Consider the following 21,639-nt stretch of genomic DNA (forward strand, 5'->3'; position numbering starts at 1 on the left):
ATTACTTACAAAGTAAACAAATTAACATGTCAAAGTATGTAATAAAATTAGTAACAAATAAAAGTTATTTATAAAACTTCAACAACAACAGTCCATTCATATCTAATAGATTGACACGCGAACGAGTGCATTGACTTCAAGCAGGTTGGTGTCATTCATATGAATTGGTGAAAACAGCTGAGCGCATGAGTGGAAAATGTTTGTTTTCACCAATCCAACAACAAATATGTGAAAAAAACAAAATATAAACAAACCCCTAAAATAGGCGCCAATCCTGCTGAGAGTAAAAAAATAAACAAGTGTTTCCCGGCGCGCTCAAAAAGCCGAATAGCAAATTGAGAGTAACGGGAAAAGTTTGGGTCATATAAACTTTTAAGCTTTCCAAGCATCACCCCCACAAGTATTAATGTCTTAAGAAAGTTAAGCAACGATATGAAACAAATGGTCAATCCAGTCAACGCTGAGATCCCTAGAAATAAACGTGATGCGGAAAAGGTGCATATTTTTAAATTTTAATTAAACGAAACAACAAATAAAATAATAATTATATACAATTGTGAGAATCCTTTTATTTGTGCAGCAGCTGTGGTGAATGGTTAAAGTGTAATTACAGTTACATATATACATATGTATAGCTATTGATATGTATATGGAATAAGAGCTCACCACAGCTTAAATAATTTCAGTGAATATGGCAAACAAAATGCTAAGCTGGCTCAAAAGATATCCTGCCAATTAGTGCAGTTTAGAAAAGTTTTTTAAGAAAAGTGAAGAAAAGCTGAAAAAAAATATTTGTAAAAAACCAAGGATGAATCAATTTACTCGTTTGATAGTGCATTTAATAATATAATTTAATTAAAATAAAACGCAAAATTGCATAATTTTCATAATGGAAATGTTGCAGCAACTTTAATCAACTAAAGCAAAAAGGTACATACTTAGAGATACATACCCATATACACAAAAGTGGATACATCCTGACAGATTTTCTCAAGTATAATGTGTAATTAAATTTTAAATGCGTTCAAGACCGCAGAGACCGTTGGGAATAAATTTCAAAAGAAAAATATAAATAAATACTAATGTGGCTGAGGTGGAGAGCATCGTGTAGGTATAATAAGTAAGGAAAAGTTAAGTACATTGTAATCGCTATACCAAGCTCGGACGCTTAGCAGTACATACACACTAGGGTGTCTCATTTTTAGGTGAAATTTGGTTTGCTTGTCCTATCTGAAAATGTTATTTCACTATATCATGGTGCAATAAAACCAGAGAGGTAGATAAAAAATTAACAAGTAAGGAAGTCTAAGTTCGGGTGAAACTGAACATTACATACCCAGCTGTACACTTGAAATGCTGTTGTTGTTTGTTTTGTGTGCTTAATAGTGTTACAAGGCTGCGAAATAATACATATATGTACATATGGTTTATTCTGAACTAATTTTTCTTCGAGTTATGGCTCCCGAAACATAACAAATTGCTTAGTCATAAAAGGGTCGGTGCCACGCCCATTTTTTAAAATTGGAAGTTTTTCCTATTTGTTGTTATAAATCCACTTTGGAAATGAAATACCATTGATATAAAGCTCTTTTTTGCATTATTTTTGCATTGCTTATTTTACTCGTCCACGACCCTTTTAAAATCTTTTTTATAAAAGTGGGCGTGGTCCTTAACCGATTTCGTTAATTTTTCTTCAAAGCATTCCTTATAGTAAAGGTAACCTCTCTGCCGAATTTTGTTACGATAGCTTCAACGATTCTTGATTTATGATTAATAATATTTGTAAAATTGATTTTATCAGAAGTGGGCGGTGTCACGCCCATTTTAAATTTTTTTTTCAAATTTTTATCAAGACTCAATAACAGTCCACACGTCAAATTTCAATATTCCAGGTGTGCTATTTACTGACTAATCAGTTTTTTTGTGTTTTCCAAAATGTTTTATATATAAAAAGTGGGCGTTGTTATCATCAGATTTTGCTCATTTTCAATTCGAATCTATTCTGGGTCCAGATAAGCTCGTGTAAGAAAATTTGGTGAAGATATCTCAATATTTACTCAAGTTGCCGTGTTAACGGACAGACGGGCGGACGGACGGACATGGATCAATCAAATATTTTTTCGATACCGATGATTTTGATATATGGAAGTCTATATCTATCTCGATTCCTTTATGCCTGTACAACCAACCGTTATGCAATCAATGTTATAATACCCTGTGTACATGTACAGCTGGGTATAAAAAATGGAGTCACATTTGACAATGCTCTTCCTCATAACTTAAAGTGTTGCTTCTTGATTTTTTCTGAAACATAAATTTTTTTCAGTGTCATAAAAAAACTACATTCATGACATTCTGAAATATGAAATAACTCCTGCGCGCTGTATTTTGTTAGGTCGCAGGGTATTATTTTGTATACGAAATTAGCCTCGCTGGCTTAACTTCCATTTTCTAGACGTCAATCCCGCGGAAATTATTTAATTGCTTCAGAATTACACAGCTCCTGAGAGGAAATGAACAAGTTTTAGTCAAAGGATCTTGAGAGTAACACATTGTACCACAAGCTGAGGAATAACTAAACAGTTTGATTTAAAGACGGTATAAGTGAAGTAAAATTGTGAAGTACTATTCCCAAAGTAGTCTAATAAAGACCATTTGCAATACGGAATATTGGAGTTATTTATTCGACAGTTCAGCGATTCGAACGTTAGCAGAAGGTGTATAATTATCAGGTTACAATATCATGTAGTTGCGGATGAGTATATTGAAGGTTTGTAATATGAAAACTAGAGATTTATGGTATACGGTCCCAAGACCCAACATTTATCTATGTTAATCAAGCGTTAAAGGCCGGATCGTTGAGCAGAAAAGGGTGAATGGTGTAACAATATATAGCTAAGGTGCTTCGATAAATTAGATCTCATAGATTTACTTGATTGCAAAAGAGAAAGAAGTCTGTCTGAACGTTGAGTATAATTGATGTTTGTATGCATCAATTTACAACCCCTGTTGGAATGTGCCAACTTACTGAGGACATGTGTACTCGCACTTGTGTCCCTATAAAAGGATAGTGAAGTTAGTTACTGCCAACTTTTTATTTATTTGGGTGCAACCGACTAATCAGCGTTTTTCTTAGTCAAATCTTTGTCATGTTTCGTTTTGGCAGGCACACCGGCCACCTTCCACCAGTCGACCTGGTCGCCCAACAAAGACCTCACATAGAATGAATATATTCCATAGTGTAACGAGCGATGCAATTTTTATAGTATTTAGCATTCCTTTTTTTACGCTGTGATTTTCAAGCATTGGAAATATGAGATATTAATTAATTTTTAATTTCTAAGTCAGTCACTTGTATCAGAGACAATATTAACATAGAGACATTGCAGGGACGAAAAATAGTGTGAAGCAAGCTTCACAAAATTCTAGTAGGTCACATTCACCACTTACCACAGCAGAATTTGTTAAACTACCACTGTCTGTATTTATTATTTAACAATTATTTGTACACTTTTTATTCAGCTAATGTGTTCAGAATTCACATTTTTACACTCCAAAACTACAATCGGTGTATTTTGTGTGCTTAGATTATGTTAAAAATCGTGTTAAAATTTGTGGTGTGGTGGAAGTGACCTACTTGAATTTTGTGAAGCTCCGCTGCTTTCCACTAAAGTTCGCGCATGCAACATCTTTATCTTCAAAAATTTTTGCTTGTATCTACATAAACACGCAGCGGAGAGAGATGCACAGACACATGCATATATCTTATCTGAGATGCTCCCAAAAGTAGGCAATTATCTGTGGAAGTATCACTCACATATACACGCGCATATGAGAAGCTATAACGTGCATTTGTAGTTATGTTATAGCTGGTAATTTTATAGCTGCTAGTAAATTCTAGAAATAGAAACGCCTAGAAGTATGCGAACGAGAAATCACGGTAAAGGAGGTAAAGCTGAGAATCAGTTAGTCAGTTTGATTTAAGCACGCTATCTGTTGAGCAGTAGAAGTGTTATTGTGAAGTTGTTATTGTGAAGTACTTTAATAAAGGCCATTTTGCATTATTGAATAGTGGATTCGAACGTTAGTAGAAGGTTACAAATAAGCAGAATTGCACTAAATTCGTTACAATATTTTCAGCTTCAGCTTAGTGCACAAAAACTTTTCTTCACTCATTTGAGTGCCACATAGAAAATTTCCAATATTTATATTTTTTTGATTTTGTACTCAGATGAGAAATAGTGAAAAATTTAAATAACTCCAATAAATTTGTTTAATCGCAGTGGAGAAAAGCAGCAGTACTAATAGTGATAAAAAACTGTACGCACTAAAATTTTTCCAATATAAGTAGTGTAATGCTAATGAAAGTGTAACGTAATCAAAATTTGGTGCACTACCCTCAACTATTAAAAAAATACATGCACTTTACTATTCAGATTTTCAAAATCCGGATAAGATATAATATAGAAAATTTTCGTAAATGAAGATATACCAATTTATGTACATAACAGACAATATTCGGATAACGTAACCTCCAGACAGGGCACTCCTCACAACTTCAAATGCCGACCAGAAAAAGCCTCAATAGCTCTATAACATGCAACAAAGCCTATAGCTGCTTTAGTACATAATGATAAAATCAGAGCTGAATTTTCATCTCGACCAATAATGAGTTTAAACATGATACCTTAGCCGTTGAGTTCTACCGCTCGTAGTTTCGAAAAAATCATAAGAATCGAGCCACATTTACTGGCACTTCGTTCGTTCTCGAACGGTTTGGAGAATCCTTCTTCAATTCTGACAAATTTGGAAATTTTGCTCAACATGTTGTTATTACTCTTACAGCCGCTAAGATATTCCGCAAAATGTTTTGGGGGTTATCTGTTATCTCTTTTCCTCTCTTTACTAGACGAGTAGTTTCTGTACTAGGCGGTATGTAGAGAGTATACGCTGTTTAAGTTTCATAGCTCTGCAGAAACTGTTTAAAACTTAGACTTTGACGTCGCGTCAATTTATATATTGATAGTCAGGCTGCGATTACGGCAATAATCTCACACAGTACTTCATCAAGAAGTGTTCTGGAATGCAAAGAAGCATTGGAAAAACTTCGCTCAGGCCGGCCCATACGTTTTTATTGTGTTCCCGGTCATAAAGGGATAAAAGTTAACGAAAAGGCCTATGAGTTGGCAAAGGAGGGTACAACACTCGCTGAGTCGACGATAGACGTTCCAATCCGTTTGGGAGAAATCAAGAGGTTACAGGGCTTGCATATGATCCATTAAGCAGGAAAGGCGTGTACAAAAGCGCGGGGCTGCAAAATTTCTAAGATCAAGTTTGCCTATGATATTAGACTCACAAGGTGGCTCTCTCTATCTCTGAAGAGAGAGAAGACTTAAGGCTCATGGTAGGCATACTGACTGGACACTGCCTTCTGGCGTCACATGCTTATAAGTTAGGCCTCGTCAGTAACAGCATGTGCAGGAAATGCGAGCTGCAGGAAGAAACGGTTGAGCACGTTCTGTGTTCATGTACTGCGCTCGTAATATCAGGGCTCCAGCTTTAGGGGCGGCAGAGTAGCCAGATCTTGAGACAGCAATTCAGCTGGGTCCTAGAAAACTGCTATTATTTGCCAAAAGGACGGAGTTATGCTATAACATATGACCTGACACCTGATTGGGGTTCTTCCGTTTGGTCGTCAAACAAATTCTGGTAACACTATGGACACATTCAGTCTATGTGAGGTCTTTATTGACCAGCCAGTACAACCTAACCTAGACTTTGACGATAATTTGTATACAGATTTATTTTTTTTTTTTTCTTCATAGCTCTGATTCCATTTACACAAGTTTTTAATGGCTTCATGAAGAGTTCCGATGGAGTTCAAGTACGGCGCTATCATTTTTCAAATCGATTTCTCAATTTTTGAAAATTACAACACATGTTTGTTTACGTTTATATTGATGCAAATTATAAATCATAATTAATAATTTAAAAAGAGCACGACACAAATTGGAAGAGAAGCTCGGCCTAAAATCTCTTAGGAGGTAATCGCGCCTTGTATTTATTTAATTTTATTTGAATATAAATATTCCAGCAGGGTAACCAATGACGATGTTAAGTTAAAGTCAGGGAATGGAAACGCCCGAAGAGCAACCTTCGTGTCCTATATTCCTGAACATACATACATACACACATACATAAAAACATATTGTACGTACGAATATGTGCAAGTGCCCTGCAAAAATCGCGAGTACTCCATGCATGCATGTATGGAGTACTCGCTACGGACCAAGCGAGTGGCCCAAAATTAACCACAATTCATACAAAAAATATGGTCCAATTAACATTGCGATGTCCTAGGACCGGACCATATAATCCAGCTCCGCATTACATCAGAGTAATCCATGGAGTACCCACAGTCCAATAAATGTCGTGTAGTGATTACAATCGTTAAAAACGAGCAATGATCGGCTTACAACATGTTCGTGTAGAAACATGAGTTGGTCCATCGCTGCATTACAGTGGAGTAGAATGGTAAGTACTCCAGTGGACCACATGGTCCAACGATTTTGCAGGGTGTGTACGCTAGTTGAGGCATTTTTGGATACACACAATCAAAGAAACTTTTCAAAGAGTGTACACACACACACACACACATATATATATATATATATGTACATCTATGTAAATGTATGTATGCATTTGTTAAGCCGCTGTTTGTTGAAAATGGAAAATGCAAATAGCAGCAGCAGAAAAACAAATAAATTGAATAAAAGACTAGGCAAATGAAGAAAAAAGTCCAGTAATTGCTAAAAGTATTTCACTCAAACTTTTAAACTTGCACAAAGTACATACATATGTACACATATACAATAAAGTCGATGCAAGTGCTAAACCGCCTATAATTTCTGTAACAAAAAATTACATTTCGTAAACTTTTTATTATTTATTGATGCGTGATGGATTATTAGGACAAGACGAAGTACTTGCTGTCGTCCAAGAACGAATCGATGCTTTAGCGCCTTGGCAGCCACGTCACTACTGAAGGATATTTGTAAATTCGAGACTGTGAAGGACTTCATCTATCTGAGACCCAGCGTTAACAGAGGAAATAATGTCGGCCTTGAAATCAAACTCCTCTCGACGAACAAAAGTGACGCTGAACAAGTCGTTTATCATACATGTGCTGATGTATGGCCCCGAATCATGGAAGGCATAGAGCATACCTTGCGGATGTTGGAAAGTTTAAGCTTTACAGTATCCAAATCGAAGTTGAGCTAGAGTGACACGCGTATCCCTGGGGAGGTTGCTTTCCTCAACGGCCAATTCACGATTTATGTCTCCAAGGGCCTTTTTGTGCTCTCATTCTCTCCATTCTCATTTCATTTCCCTCTTTATGGCGAGTATTCACAGTGCACTGTGTTTTGGAGACATAAGACTGGGCATTGTGTTATCAATTTGCTATCGAAGTGCTAACGGTTTGTTATCGATGAGTTTTCCGTTTGCTATCGACGTTTGTATTACTATTGACTAGTTATCGATTTGTTTTAGGTTTGTTATCGACAAGGCACACTCTAGTTATTGTACATTTAAGATCGATTACAAAGGATTTCAAGGAGTTACCGATTTGACGATCTATTGATTTGTTATTATTAAATATTATCGATGTATTATCCAAAAATTATCGATTATTTATCTAAAATTTATCAGTATATTTTCAAAAGTTATAAATTTTTTTCGGAATGTTGCCGATTTTCTAACAAGAAGTTATTGATTAGTTATCGAAAAGTTATTGATAAGTTACCAATTTAAAAACATTTGGAAAGTTACCTATATTGTAGTTTTACATCAAACCCTTGACAGCTTCTAGTCAACTCAAAAACATTAATTTTAAATGAATAGACATCTAAACTCACGAGCTCGTGCTAACAGTTTGTTATCCATAAGCTATCGGATTATTAAGGACAAGCTATGGGTATTCGTCATCGATAACAATGGTTTTAAATAATTGATTATGATAGGTTTGTTACTAAAAGTTTTGTATTTATTATCGAAAATTTATGGATTATTTATGGAAAATTTATAGAAATATTATCGATTTGATATCGGAATGTTATCGATTTTCTATAAAAAAATTTTCGATTTATTATCCACAATTTATCGATTATTTATGGAAAATTTGTAGAAATATTATCGATTTGTTATCGGAATGTTATCGATTTTCTATCACAAAATTTTCGATTTACTGTCGAAAAGTCATCGATTATTCATCGAAAATCTATCGATTTGTTATCGAAAAAATATCGGTTTGTCATTATAGTGTTAACTACTTTGTACTCTTTACTTTAATTTTTAAAATAATTTTAATTGAGTTTTCGTGTTAACTTAAAATTTTGAATAACTTCAAAAAAAAGAAAATTCTAATTAGTTGGAAAATATCTAAACTCAAAAATAAACAAAAATAAATTTTTATACTTACAATCAAAATAAAAGATTTTTTAAATATCAACTTGAATGTTGATATAGTCATCTAATTAAAATGTTTGCTTGTGCTAAAGTTACCTCTGTTGTGGTTTAAAATCTACCCCTCTAACTAATTTAAAAATCAACGTACACCTGTATGTTCACAAATCGAACATTGAACAAATTCCCACAAGTTCTACTCTTTAAATACTTCATTAAATTACTTAGCTCATAGCGGTAATGATAATATTGAAGAAAATATTTATGGCGGAAGCCTGAAATTTTGCACACTAAAGTTAGGAAATTTGAAAAAAAATATGAGCGGTTTTGCACCGTCACTGACGTTATGTACTTTTATGCACATACAAATATAGTTAAAAGCAAATCGACAGTCATAAATTTTATAAACAACGGTTCTTCACTACGATTCTTCTCGAACTAAATAAAAACAAAATATTTAAAGCATATAATCTCACATCTTATTTAACAGCTCTTTTGTTTTATTTGCAACCATCGTTGCCATATATTTTTTTTCCAAGTCGTCAGACGCCGCCCAAAAAATCGTCAAAAATCGTCATATCTATAGCAACAACCAATAACAACCAAAGTTGCGTTAGGAAACCAAAATGAGATCGCCGGATTTCATTCAACAATATTAACTTTATAAGCGCTTTTCTGAGAATTGTCTTTGATTATAAATTAAATTATTTATTTTAAAATAAATTATTTTTTGTTGCCAGATACAACATATAAAATCGTTTTCAATTCACAATTGTTTTTGTTTTTATCGTCCTATTGATAAATCATTCAAGGTTCGAATCGAGCTCAAGGCCAGAACAATAATTTTTTTCCTAATGATAATTATTGTTATTTTTTTTTTTAATTTTTCTAAATTTGAAAAATTGTATTTTCTACTTACTATTCCAAAAACAAAATACAATTTTTCAAATTTAGAAAAATTAAAAAATAACAATAATTATCATTAGGAAAAAAATTATTGTTCTGGCCTTGAACTCGATTCGAACCTTGAACGTTTTCAATTCATTTCGTTTTATTTTGTGAATAACAAAAACGTTTTAAAAGATAAATTTTGTATTACATACAAAAGGTACTTGTTTTCAGTCATATTAACAATAATAATTTTTTTTTCTTTGAGCTCGAATCGAACCCCCTATATAATTTTGGTTTCTTAGTTATACATTTTTGCGTTAATTTTTTTAGCATATTTATTTGCGGTTCAATATTATGACAGGAAAAGTTATTCAATTTTAAATAATCTTTAGCTAGTACTTAATATTCCTTTTAATGTATCAGTTTCCAGACGGTTTCGGATTTTTGTTTTGTTTAAATTTATTTTAGAAAAAATTCGTTCTACATTCGCTGAAGAATGTGGCAAGCACATTAGATCTGCAACGATTGCACATAAATTAGAAAAGGCGTATGTAGAGTCAGCTCTTTTGATAGTGGAAGTATTTTTCAGAAAAACTTTTGGAGGAACGTTTGAAATATCTTCAAAATAGAGGAACTGCGGCATTTGTGGTATAGCGTTTAGTTTTTGGGTAATTTTGGCGTAACCAAAAGTCCAGTTCACCTCTTTTTCGTCACATTTTGTTTCGTAAAATATCATCTATAGCATAATTTATTAAAAGTTGTATACCACCAACAGTTTACAAATTATAAGACGAAATTCGGGTGAGCCCGAAATGCCGCTGCCCCAGAAATTAGCGCGTAATGTGGTACGTAAACGTAAGCTAATTTAGTTTAATATACCATTTAACGCGAATAATAACCCGATCAGTCTTACTAAAGAAAATAAAATGCCTCCTTGGCTCGTTGATACTAAAAATGAATAAGTTATTGGAAATATCTAAATTGCTTAAGCCGAAGTCATTGGTGCCGTATGTCGTATCGCTGTATCCTTATCCCTAACGTAATCAGCTGTTTATCGTTACGACGGTAAACCAAAACCCAATTGGTTGGCTACGATACGGTTACGACCTTAGCGGCACCAATAATCGATCGCATTGATTCTCATAAGGTTGGTCGAATCAGCTGTTATAAGGTTACCGATACGGTTACCGATAAAGCACCAATGTCTCCAGCTTTAAGAACTATTAATATTAAAATAAAAATTGGATTCTTTTTGGGAATGCAAACGTTATGAGCCCAAACCGTATCGCACTGTAAACAAGCACTCCATTCTGATATATTTCTTTCGTCCTTCCATAAATTTTCGCAAAAGGAGCAACTTGCTCCGTCTGGAGGCATTTCAACAAAATCTCCTTGATTCGATTCTGCGTAGACGACGCTTACTTCGGAGTCACTGGTTAATTCTTCACATTTAGCTTTTATAGCTTTCGCTGCTGGTTTTTTGAAGGTTCCTTTTCTTTTTTAATTTTTGGCTTCACTTTTTCCCGTATCTACCGAAAGCTTTCTTCCAACTGATTTTTATATGGTGATTTTGTTAATACTGTAGCTTTTGATTTTCTTCCTCTTCCGGTAGCAACTGGCTTTCTAATTTTTGGCAATGGTCAAATCTGCCATGGTGAAACCACTCCTTTACTGGTTGATGCCACAGGTTCTGGAGATGCCACAGGCTCTGGAGAAGTCACTCGATTTGTATTAGATGTCGGTGAAGTAAGAGTACGTCCAGTCTCCGAAGTTGCATTATTTTTCTCGGAAACTTCAGAGTTTTCGGCAGATACGTGCTCATACATATCATTTACAGCAATATAGTCTGCATCAGTAAAAATATTTCGATCGAATGGGTATACATATACCAGTACATCTGAAACCGTTAACTTCAGCCTGGCCAGTCTGAACCTTATAATACGCTTTGGAAAATAGATCAACTAAATCGAATTGAGTAACTTTTCGTTCATTTTCTCTCATAAGACGCTTCAATTCGTTACTGTAATAAGTCTTGAGTGGGCTCATGAATGCTCTGTCTAGCGGTTGCATTTTATGGGTGGAATGCGGAGGCAATGATATCATCACCACTCCGTTTTCACGAGCTAAGTGGATCACTTCAATATTTATTACTGTAGTGTCCATCTAAAATCAACATTACTGGATCTTCTTTCGTTGGTTTTGTGAATTCGAGAATTGAAGAAATCATTGTGAATTTGTCAAGAAGCTGCACCCAACCTGATAAGTGTCAAGAAGATCGAGAGCCAGGTGGCGCATTTTTCATGAGCTGATCGATGTGATTTTTTCTAGGAAAAGTGAAGGGGCCACAAAATTTCCAGCAGCTCTCATGCCACTTATTACAATATGCGTTTTACCTTTCTTACCAATGACTTTTGAAAATTTGGTTTGCACAACAGAAAGCCCCGTCTTATCTACATTATAAATGTGAGTGGCTGATAATATATGCTTTTCAAACTCTTCCTCAAGCAAATCAAAAGACATATTAACATTTTCTTTATTGATATCTTTTGATCTATCAAACGAAGTTCCAGTAGGAGAACGGATACCTAACTGGTCCTTGTGGCGTTTACAGAAAGCATTAAGCCAGTCTCTACCGGCGCAACTATGTAGAATAGAAAACGGATTTGGAATGTTGGCTGAAATCGTCATTTTTCATTACAAATTCGTCCAAGCGTCATTCTAGTTGAAAATCGTCAAAATGACGACGGCGTCGTCAATCTGTCAACGCTGTATGCAACGCTCAATGGCACACTAAAAGCGTCTCATTACCTCTTAAAACATTCCCGTTCCCTTTTGTCGCCTTTTAGTGCTAAATGCCATGAATGAAAGCGCAAAGCTCGCAATGCACGTTTATAAAGGCGCCTTAGATACTTTTTTTTTGTGTTTTTATTCCGTTCGTGTTTCCCTTTTCAGATATTTTCGGTTTTATTGTTTATGCCACTAAAAACCAACATATTTTTTATTAAGCCTAAAGGCTTTTGTAATGGTTTTTTCAATGTTGTTCATTTCTTTGTTATTTTCTTTTCGCTTTTATTTCTGTTCAACTTTTATTTCGTATTTTACTGGTGCGGTTTGTATGTTGTTTTTTTATTATTTGTTAACTGTCTTGTTATAACGCCTTCCGGTAGACAGTGCTTTTAACATGCCGTTTGACTATCTCTATAAAAATGTCATGTCACGTATACGCCATGGCGGTGTAGTTCTTGTCTCATGACAGCTTTTATATTTATTTGTACTTCGTTTGTAGTTTGTATATGAGTGTTGCTGCCTGGGCGACTAATGATAAAAAAATCTTCATGTTACCTTGCAGTATCATTCCTTGGTTGGTTTGACGGGCCTTTTGCTACCCGAATTAGAGATAATATCTCGTTGTGCATTTCATTAGCCACTTCGGTGAGTAAGGATGTTAGCTGAATAGATAATAAAAGCTTTTTGTAATCAAATCATTTTATTGATTCATTGATACCCCAAGGGATCTCATTTGTGCTGTCATTTCTGTTGTGTTGTAAGATCAAAGTTTTCGATTTCCAATGGTCTTGTAATACTATAAGTAAATTATTTCTGAGAAGGAAAAATTTCAGAGCAAATTCATTTGTGACTAGTATTTTTGTGAAACGGAACCTTTTATGTAATAAAAAACACATTAGCACGATGTCAAAGTAACCTCTCGTAACGGCATCGTAGCATCGTAGTAACAGCGCACATATTTACTTGCCTGCAAGCAAAAGACTGTTACGGAATGAATCACATGCGTGGTCAAAGATACCAATCATAATTCCGATTCTATGTAACAAAAACGGCTGCTTTGCCATTTGGGCTCACCAGTTGCCACCATATAGACTTTGTTGGAAGACCTGCGATAAATTGGGCAAATGAAATCATTCGCACGTGAACTTACATTGTGCGAACTATATGGTTGACTACGGCATAAGACCATCAAGACAATTTCGGGAGCTGTGCAGAACAATTTTGGCATTATTTTCGGAACTATTTCGGAATAATTTCAATCATTCTAGGACTATTACGGTATGATGTCCGGATTCGAAAATGTATGGGGTTAATTTCAAAACTTTTACACGACCAATTTGGGACTAATCGAAGACCATTTGCGTACTCATTTCGGCACAATGGGTTATTGGTCACGGCTTGAGGGAGTCAAGGTATTCCCATATGAACTGTGTAGCTCGGCTCGGGTAATTTTAGAAGTGTTTCGTCATTGTTTTCAGGTTCAATTCAAGCTCGTTTCGGGTCTAGGTACTATGGAATTGTTTTCGAATCGTTTGAGATTTCGGATTCTAGAGCTATCTAGAGATAGCTTTTGGGTCCGTGTTCAAACCTAACTTTATGGAAAAATTTTAGAAGTTCAATGAAACGAGCCTGAACTGTTCCCATCTTGCGCAACCAATATAAAAGTCTCTTATCAGATATCAACAGAAATCAACGGTTCTATTAACTTACAGCTTGCGCTGCCCTCTAGCGTATAATAGGAACTGCCGCCAATCAATTAGAACTTACAGCTTGCGCTGCCATCTGGCATATAATAGAGCTTGCGTTGCCATCTATCGTACTATAGAAACTGTCGGTAATGCAGTGCAAATATTCACAATAGTGACATAGTACAAATTGATTTCTTTGTTTGCTCACAATCGTTTATTTTTAACAAATTATTTTAATAAAATATAGCTAAACAAACGCACTACGACCAAAATTGCTCAAAGGTCGCTAACAGCCCGAATCTCCATCTTTATAACCAAAACTTTATTTATAGCTTTGGATTCCAAATAAGAGCGAAAAATGGATGATAGATTTTTTGTCGTATGCGCATATGCTAACCGTTTCACTACAATACTACGAGTAGCGGTCAGACACATTTTAGGCAAATCAAGATAGATATAGTACCCACCTTCACAAAGGCTCAAGATGGGCATAATAACTGGATACTGCCATCTGGCGTCACATGCTTATAAGTTAGGCCTCGTCAGTAACAGCGGATGTGAGACAGTAGCGGATCCACGTGAGGCGGGAGGGGGGTGGAGGGAGGGGGCTTTGGGAACTGGGGGAGATACCCTCTAGAATCTGAGCACTCCCTGAACTTTGGTTACAAGGTCGCCTTTTTTGTTCTGACAGAAATTTGACCCGGGTTTTATACCTTCCGTCTTTTGCATAATTTTTGGTAACAATTTAAACTTTTTCTGTACTCTGTGCCAGATTTTTGATCGGGTAACAGCCATGTAGCTTTATGGATACTTTAATGTTTGAGCTTTGAGCTGTATATGAAACCATTTCTCTAAACGGCGTGGTCGATCGTCCTGATTCCATTAATTAATAGCTGAAATTGCTGTGTAAATGGACCTTAAATAACAATATATGTATTTTTGTACATGTTTTTCATCGCCAAATACATGGTAGATAGCGGAAGACCCCTCGGAGAAATAAGCTTATGGATACACTGATTAATGGATGAGCAATGCTAACATAATTCTTTTTTCGGTTGAGACTACCGAGTTTTTCGGTTGACTTAAGTCGGTTATAGCAAAAATCGCTACGCGCTACCACCGATGAAATCGAGAGTGGCTACCAAAAATATCGGACTTATTTTTTTGTGAAAATAATTATAAGAAAAAATGGGGCTTACTTATTCAAATTGGGCGTAAATTTAATTTATGACAACTATTAAATTTCTTTAAATACCAGGTTTGAAAATGTTTTTCGGAACCGCTCAATTTTTTTGGAGCATCCATCTTTCGAATAAGTGACTTGTTTAAATCGAATCGTTTTGGAATAGTTTATTTCCTGAGCGAACCCAAAGTAAGTAGGTAACGAATTGGTAAACAAATCAACCCTGGAGTCTCTCAAAGGACCCCAGCTAGTCCCTGAAGAAAATTTATTTTGTAGAGCAATGATCATGGTCCGAGCCTACCTCGTTACTTCTGAACTACCACCTTAGAAAGGATCTCTGCACCCCATTACATGCATGTTGTCGATGCCACGATATCGCAATGCTAACTTTACAGCTAGTAGCATGCCAAGAGTCGCGTCAGCATCATCGGAAGTAACATTTAACTGCTTTATTAGTCATGCAGCAACTGATATATACATAGATATGTGTGCAACTGATACTAATTCAATTAGTTGCATGAGAAGCTGCAATTTCAAGTGTTTCGGGGATTTTTGTTATGAATTCATTTAAATTCTTCTCTTTTACGTCTTCCTTCTGTTCGTAGTTACTTCTTCTCCACTTATAAGCTCATTTTTTTTTTCTCAATATTGCAATCGCATGTCCAGCCATTGTTTATCATTACAAATTATAAATAAGCTTGGGTGAATTCATTTACTGTTACGATTGCATATTTATTATTCAATGCTTTTTTATGATATGTATATAATTTTATCATTTATGGGCTGGCATTTTAAGTAAGTGCCTAAATTTTATCTAAGCACGTTATGTTGATTGAAGGCGATCAAGTTTATGTTCCTGATTATGATGAGGCGCGAATAGGTTGCTTCCGCAAGCCAATAGTCAACATCACCTACGCGAGGTGAATCCTGTTACAAATATGAATGTTTCAAACACATATTAAGCAGGCGAGGCTCTGGAGACCCCAAGTTCATCTTGCGGGCGGGATGGCCTAGATGGTTAAATGTAGTCATATTAAATCGTACCAGATCTATATCCAGCAAACGATCATCAACATCGATAACACTCCCCAAATCCTTCGAGGAGTTTTTTTATCGCTACAGCAACAACGAACAGTGATATCCCGAATAAAAAACCGTCGAGAGCGCTGATAAATCGCCTGCAGAGCCCATTTAAATATGAGAGAGAGGAGCTAGTAAAGCTAAAGCAGAGTGTTGTGCATGCTTGCCAGAAAGTAAATTCTGAAAACTGCGTCAATTAACAGAAATTAGGCTGCTGTTATTGCATATAGGGTCCCGACAACATTGAATACCACCGCACATAGGTAGATTTTCAAGTTTTAGGCGGCCAAAAATATTTCATTGCTTATATCTTCTTAAAACTGTTTAAAAAATGAAAAATTATAATAATTTGTGTATCTAATCGGCTATATTAGAATATATATTACACTGTAAATCGCTAAAAAATACCTGCGCAGTGATTCCCAGCGGGTTAGGGGGTCAGAATATACCTGCGGTAGGTATGCCTATCGTAAGAGGCGACTAGAATACCAGATTCAAGGGGTTGTGTAGTGCAACCCTTCAGGTTGCCAGCGCAATATATAGCTTCTCCAAACCCCATTGTCAACCTCACCTATCCGCGGCGAATCCTGTTTCACTAACAGACGAGGCTCTGGCGACCCCAAGCTCCTCATGGAAGTTGGGGGTGGGAAGGGAGGGATGGCCTGAAGGTTTAACGTGGTAATATAAATCGTTCCCAAGATGGTCGGGCTAGCACCTTAATGGTTCTGTGTTACCGGAGCGTACCGGATCTGTATCCGGCAAAGGACCATCACATCGATAACACTCCCCAAAGCCTTCGGGGAGCAACCTTATCGCTACAACAACAACAACAACCTGCGCAGTGAGGCTATTTTTCTTGTTGTACAGCAACAAGGGTGTATCAAACCCTCTATCTAACCCCCTATCTGCAAGTATATGCAGCTAAATTTAATGCAGTTGGCAAGCTAATTATACCAAACTAATTTTCACTTGGACGGACTTGGAAACATAACAAAACTGGTTATGAACACCAAAAATCAAAAAAAGAATACAAATTTGTTTAGCATCCTAAATTAAATAGGTTCTTTATCAATTTATAACTTTTAAAAATTACAACCACCATTAATTATGTTAGCATTTACTTGAAATATCAGAATCCATCACAATTACTCAATTCAATTGTCTTGAAACTTAAAATATTCACGTTAAAACATGCGATTTCACATAGGTTAAAAAAAGACTATAACACGCGTTTCAGAAATAGCTAAATTCCGATTACTTGACAGCTAACGCCAGGTATGCGATGGATGGGAAGGGGTAGAATTATTTTTCCCCTGTCTATTCTTAAGCTGTGGGAGTGCTTTTTTTTTGTAATTGTGGCAACTTTCAGAAATTCAATTATGACCGCCTAAATGTCTAAAATCTACCTATGTGCACCGTGGAGCGACTGATTGGATCATATCTGTTCGGTTTCAAACCTGGCAAATCTAACATCGATCAGATATTAAATTACTTTATTCCAACCTTTATGGAACTCTTTCATAATTTCTAACCTCGCTTTTGGACTTCACCATATCCCAATATTTGTTCAAGTCACTCTTAACATTTTCTTAAAGGAAATTCTATATCTATTTCGAATTTACATATATCGTTATAATCTAATAAGTAGAATGCTAAGTAAGCCCAGCTGAGTATGAAATTTCAAGTAAAAAGACTAGACATCGGAGTGAGCTAATATTAGCCGAAAGGTCTTCGGTTTTCTAAATCTGAATAACGACTCATAATTTTCACCTATTCTTTGTGTTCGAGGTATTTTTACATAAAGGTACGAAAGTCACGTTTCATTCGCATTCATTGCGTAGTTGCGCCTCGATAACTTCAGCGTATACTATTTGAAAGCACAACCTTTTCGCTAACCAACACCGCTTATATGTTTTTGTACTATTGTCCTTGATCGCTGCGACAAAAGCAACATGTTTAGCGCACTTTCAGGCGTATTTTCTAACAATAACTTTGGAGTTTTGTAGCAAGAAGAGTAGCCGAGATAATTTTTTTTAACTTAAACGTTTTTTTTTCTTATCAGCTAAATACAATTCTATGTCGAGCGCGCATGGTTTTTGGAACTCGACATGTATGTGGCTGGTATACCTTTACTAAAGTGCCTAAAAGTAGACTTCAAATTTGTGCAACAATTTTGTATTGAGAAAATAACATAGTACTCAGATTCAGCGTACCAAAGGCCTGGGTGTCTGCTATTATATATAAAAGGCTCATGATTTCTAAATCAATTATTTTCTCTGTTTTGTAATTGCATGCGTGTGTTTACAAAGCCGAAATATTTATTTTGCAGCACCAATAGGTGATTTCACATTCTAACTGATGTTCAATCATTTTATCTTTCCTTTCATTGCCTATTTTCTATAAAGATATGTACCTTAGTTGACATTTGCTCACACTTTTATCCATTATTGTTGAACTTGCTGCCTTTATTCTCACTAGCCCGCTGCAGTCAAGAGACAAAAAAAGGCAAATAAACATTTGGCCGTTCGAAATTGTGTGCCTGTCCATTAGCATGCATTTAGGCGTTTATATCTAGTTTGTGTATTTACCCTGCAGCGAATCGCAGCAGTTACGAACTAGTGCAGAATCATCGCATTATAAGACGGTGCTGTTTCAAATTATGTACGCTCGCAGTGCTTTCAACTGACACTTAACATTGTGATGTTCCACTTTGTAAACCTTTTGAAGGCGTTTTAACTGGCTCAGTCGTAGGTGTCAGACTTAAGCACTGGGGGTACATGTGTCTCTTTCTTCATCCGATTACCACCAGTTCGGAGGTAGCCATTAAACTTGTAGTGCGAAATTGTCGCTTTATGTGGCGGTCTCCCATTTTTTCTCCAGGGTATTTACATACGTGTGTACGTGCTTGTTGCTACAATAGTCCAAGTACAATAAGTAAATTGCATGAAAATGCGAACAATTTTCACTCGAGTACTGCAATATAAACAGACAGAATAAAATGCCAAATGAAAAATAAATAGAAAACTTAAGAAATGTCAAAATATGCAGATGAGGATGCAGTATATGTTGCGGGCTGTTGTATCTGAAGATGTTTCTTTATACCATTGTCGCCTTTGCTACCTACGCCGATGACTGCATCAGGTCCTGGGGCTTCCGTCTATGAGCTATACTATATAATTTACAACTATCCCTCTAGCCTATCTATTTTTTCGCCACGCAAAACTAAGCTCTATACCCGAACAAGTCTTCAGCGATCATATTCACGACATGGACCGCACAAGTGTCGGAAATATTGAACATCCACGTCGATGGCATTACGCTACCGACTTTCTGCGACTATTATACCCAAATGATTTATGGAGTTGTGTGGCTCAACCCTTTCAAAGGGGTTTGGCAGCACAATTTATTGCTTCTCCAACCCAATTGTCAACCTCACCTACATGTGGCGAATCCTGTTTCTTTAGCAGCCGACGATCAGGCAACCCCATATTCCTCATGGCCCTAGGGGGGTGGGGCGGGATGGCCTAGAAGGTTCAATGTCGTCATGTTAAGTCGTTCCTAAGATGGTCAGGGTTTAACTTAATGGTGCTTGTTACCGGAACGTACCGGATCTATATCCGACAAAGGACAAAAACCTTCGGGTAGTGTCTTTATTGATACAACAACAACAAAGCCACAGGAGCTGTTGGATCGCCAGCTGAGGTATTCAAATTACCTCTGACGTATCTTATTAGCCATCGTATGGCCTTTATCATAAATTGAGTCCTTATACACATAGACTAACTCGTCTGTCCACTCGTAGGCGCAGATGAGCGTTATGTTGACGACCTCATCTCCCAATTTTCTTTCTTAAGTCTCTGTAATTCTAGCTTAGTAATAGTGTGGAATATAAGTTATATCATAATTTTGACGTTTAAAAAGTGTACGGCTTGAATTAAACAATTTTTATTGCTTCATGTAAATCGTAATTGTGTAACTTAGGTTTGTTGTTATGGAATATACTACTGATTTAATTATTTGTAATAAAAAAAAGCTTGAAGTTTAGACAATAAACCCCTCGTAGCTATGGTTTCATACTTCATTAAAAACGAGACTAACAATTTTCATATCAGAATATATTTTTAGGCTGAGTTTTTTACATACATTTCTAATATCTTTTTATAATACTTAGTGCCCAAGTTCAGTCACTCACCTTCGCTTTTCAATTATTTTTATATATTCTTTAATCAATGTACGCGTCTTCACTTGTTGTTCGGCATTGGATTTCAGAAAATTGATTGGAGGTTGGAGGTTAACCAATACGGACAAACAATGACATTTTGTGCTAAACTCTGAACACCACTGCATACATTTAGGCGTAAGTCAACTAAGCGGTGTCTAGTAGCAAAGTAGACGCAACCGTGACCACGAAATGTAAATGGAAGATGAGAGAGTGAACACGTACATACATAATTCAATGCATGTAAATAACCTTCAGTATTTAGTTTATAGAAGGGTCGGTGCAGGAATCAGTAACGCTTTGTTGGTTTTTTCTGTGTTCGTTTTTTTGTCTTACTCGCATTTTACAAAACTTTGTAGTGTGTGCGTATATCGACAAAGAGTCTCCGATTTGCTTGGAGATATTGGTTTATATCATATTACTTCAGAAAACTAGCGTGAGCTGACCAGGAAACAAATTTCCTTTATTTAATATTTATTAGCGACTTTCAAATATGTGCACGGTTAAAAGTTTGAGCCTTAACCTGAAACTTTTTTATTTAAAATTTCGTATATACCGGGTTTCAGAAAATGAGCGCGTAGATCTTGGAGGAGTGAGTACCGAGTGCACGTGAAGTTTGATGTCTTAACATAAATCTGTACGCCTAGAAAACTAATGCATTTTTGTTCGCTCAGGGGTTGGAGTTAAACCACAATAGAGATTACTTTACCTGAAACAAACAACTTCCGCATTTTTTAGAAGTTTCGTCAGATTTTTATCATTAACAACAGATACTGACATGTTCTTGGTCTCTTAGCGTTTTCTTATCGGTTTGTTGTCGACGAATTACAGACGCCTAATTGATTTCATATTGAAGCTTTGTCGATATCTGTTTAAAAAAAAAAACCGAAAAGTCGTCGATAACAAATCGATAGCACGTCGATAACAAATCGGTAACACTCCGATAAGTAATCGATAACTTCTCTATATCAAATAGATAACAAAACGATAATTTTTTTATCACAAATATATAAATTTTTTGATAACTTGTCAACATTTGTTCCGCAAATAATCGATAATTTTTGTTTAAACATCAATAAATTTCCGATAAAAATCGATGACCATTCTATAATAAATCGATAACTTTTTGATCACAAATATATGTATTTTTGATAACTTGTCAACATTTTTTCCACAAATAATCGATAATTTTTGGTTATACATCAATAAATTTGCTATAAAAATCGAAAACCTTTCTATAACAAATCGATAACTTTTGATAAGTTATCGATAATTTTTCGATAACTTCGATAAAAAATTGATAGTTCACCCACAATCTTTGTTATCGA

At 35.7% G+C, this 21,639-nt stretch overlaps 1 protein-coding gene across 7 annotated transcripts in view; it reads left to right on the forward strand.

Moving 5' to 3' along the window:
• The first annotated feature begins 480 nt into the window (after positions 1–480).
• LOC137237612 (solute carrier family 35 member F3) overlaps positions 481–21,639 on the forward strand; it is a 124,785-nt gene continuing 103,626 nt past the window's right edge. For all 7 annotated transcript variants that reach the window (XM_067761446.1, XM_067761448.1, XM_067761449.1 and 4 more), the window contains exon 1: positions 481–930. The gene's annotated coding sequence lies outside the window, so the exon portion shown is untranslated. The remainder of the gene's footprint in view (positions 931–21,639) is intronic.

This window comes from Eurosta solidaginis, chromosome 1 (genome assembly GCF_040869045.1).
Source record: "Eurosta solidaginis isolate ZX-2024a chromosome 1, ASM4086904v1, whole genome shotgun sequence".
In the NCBI taxonomy this organism is placed as follows: Eukaryota; Metazoa; Arthropoda; class Insecta; order Diptera; family Tephritidae; genus Eurosta; species Eurosta solidaginis.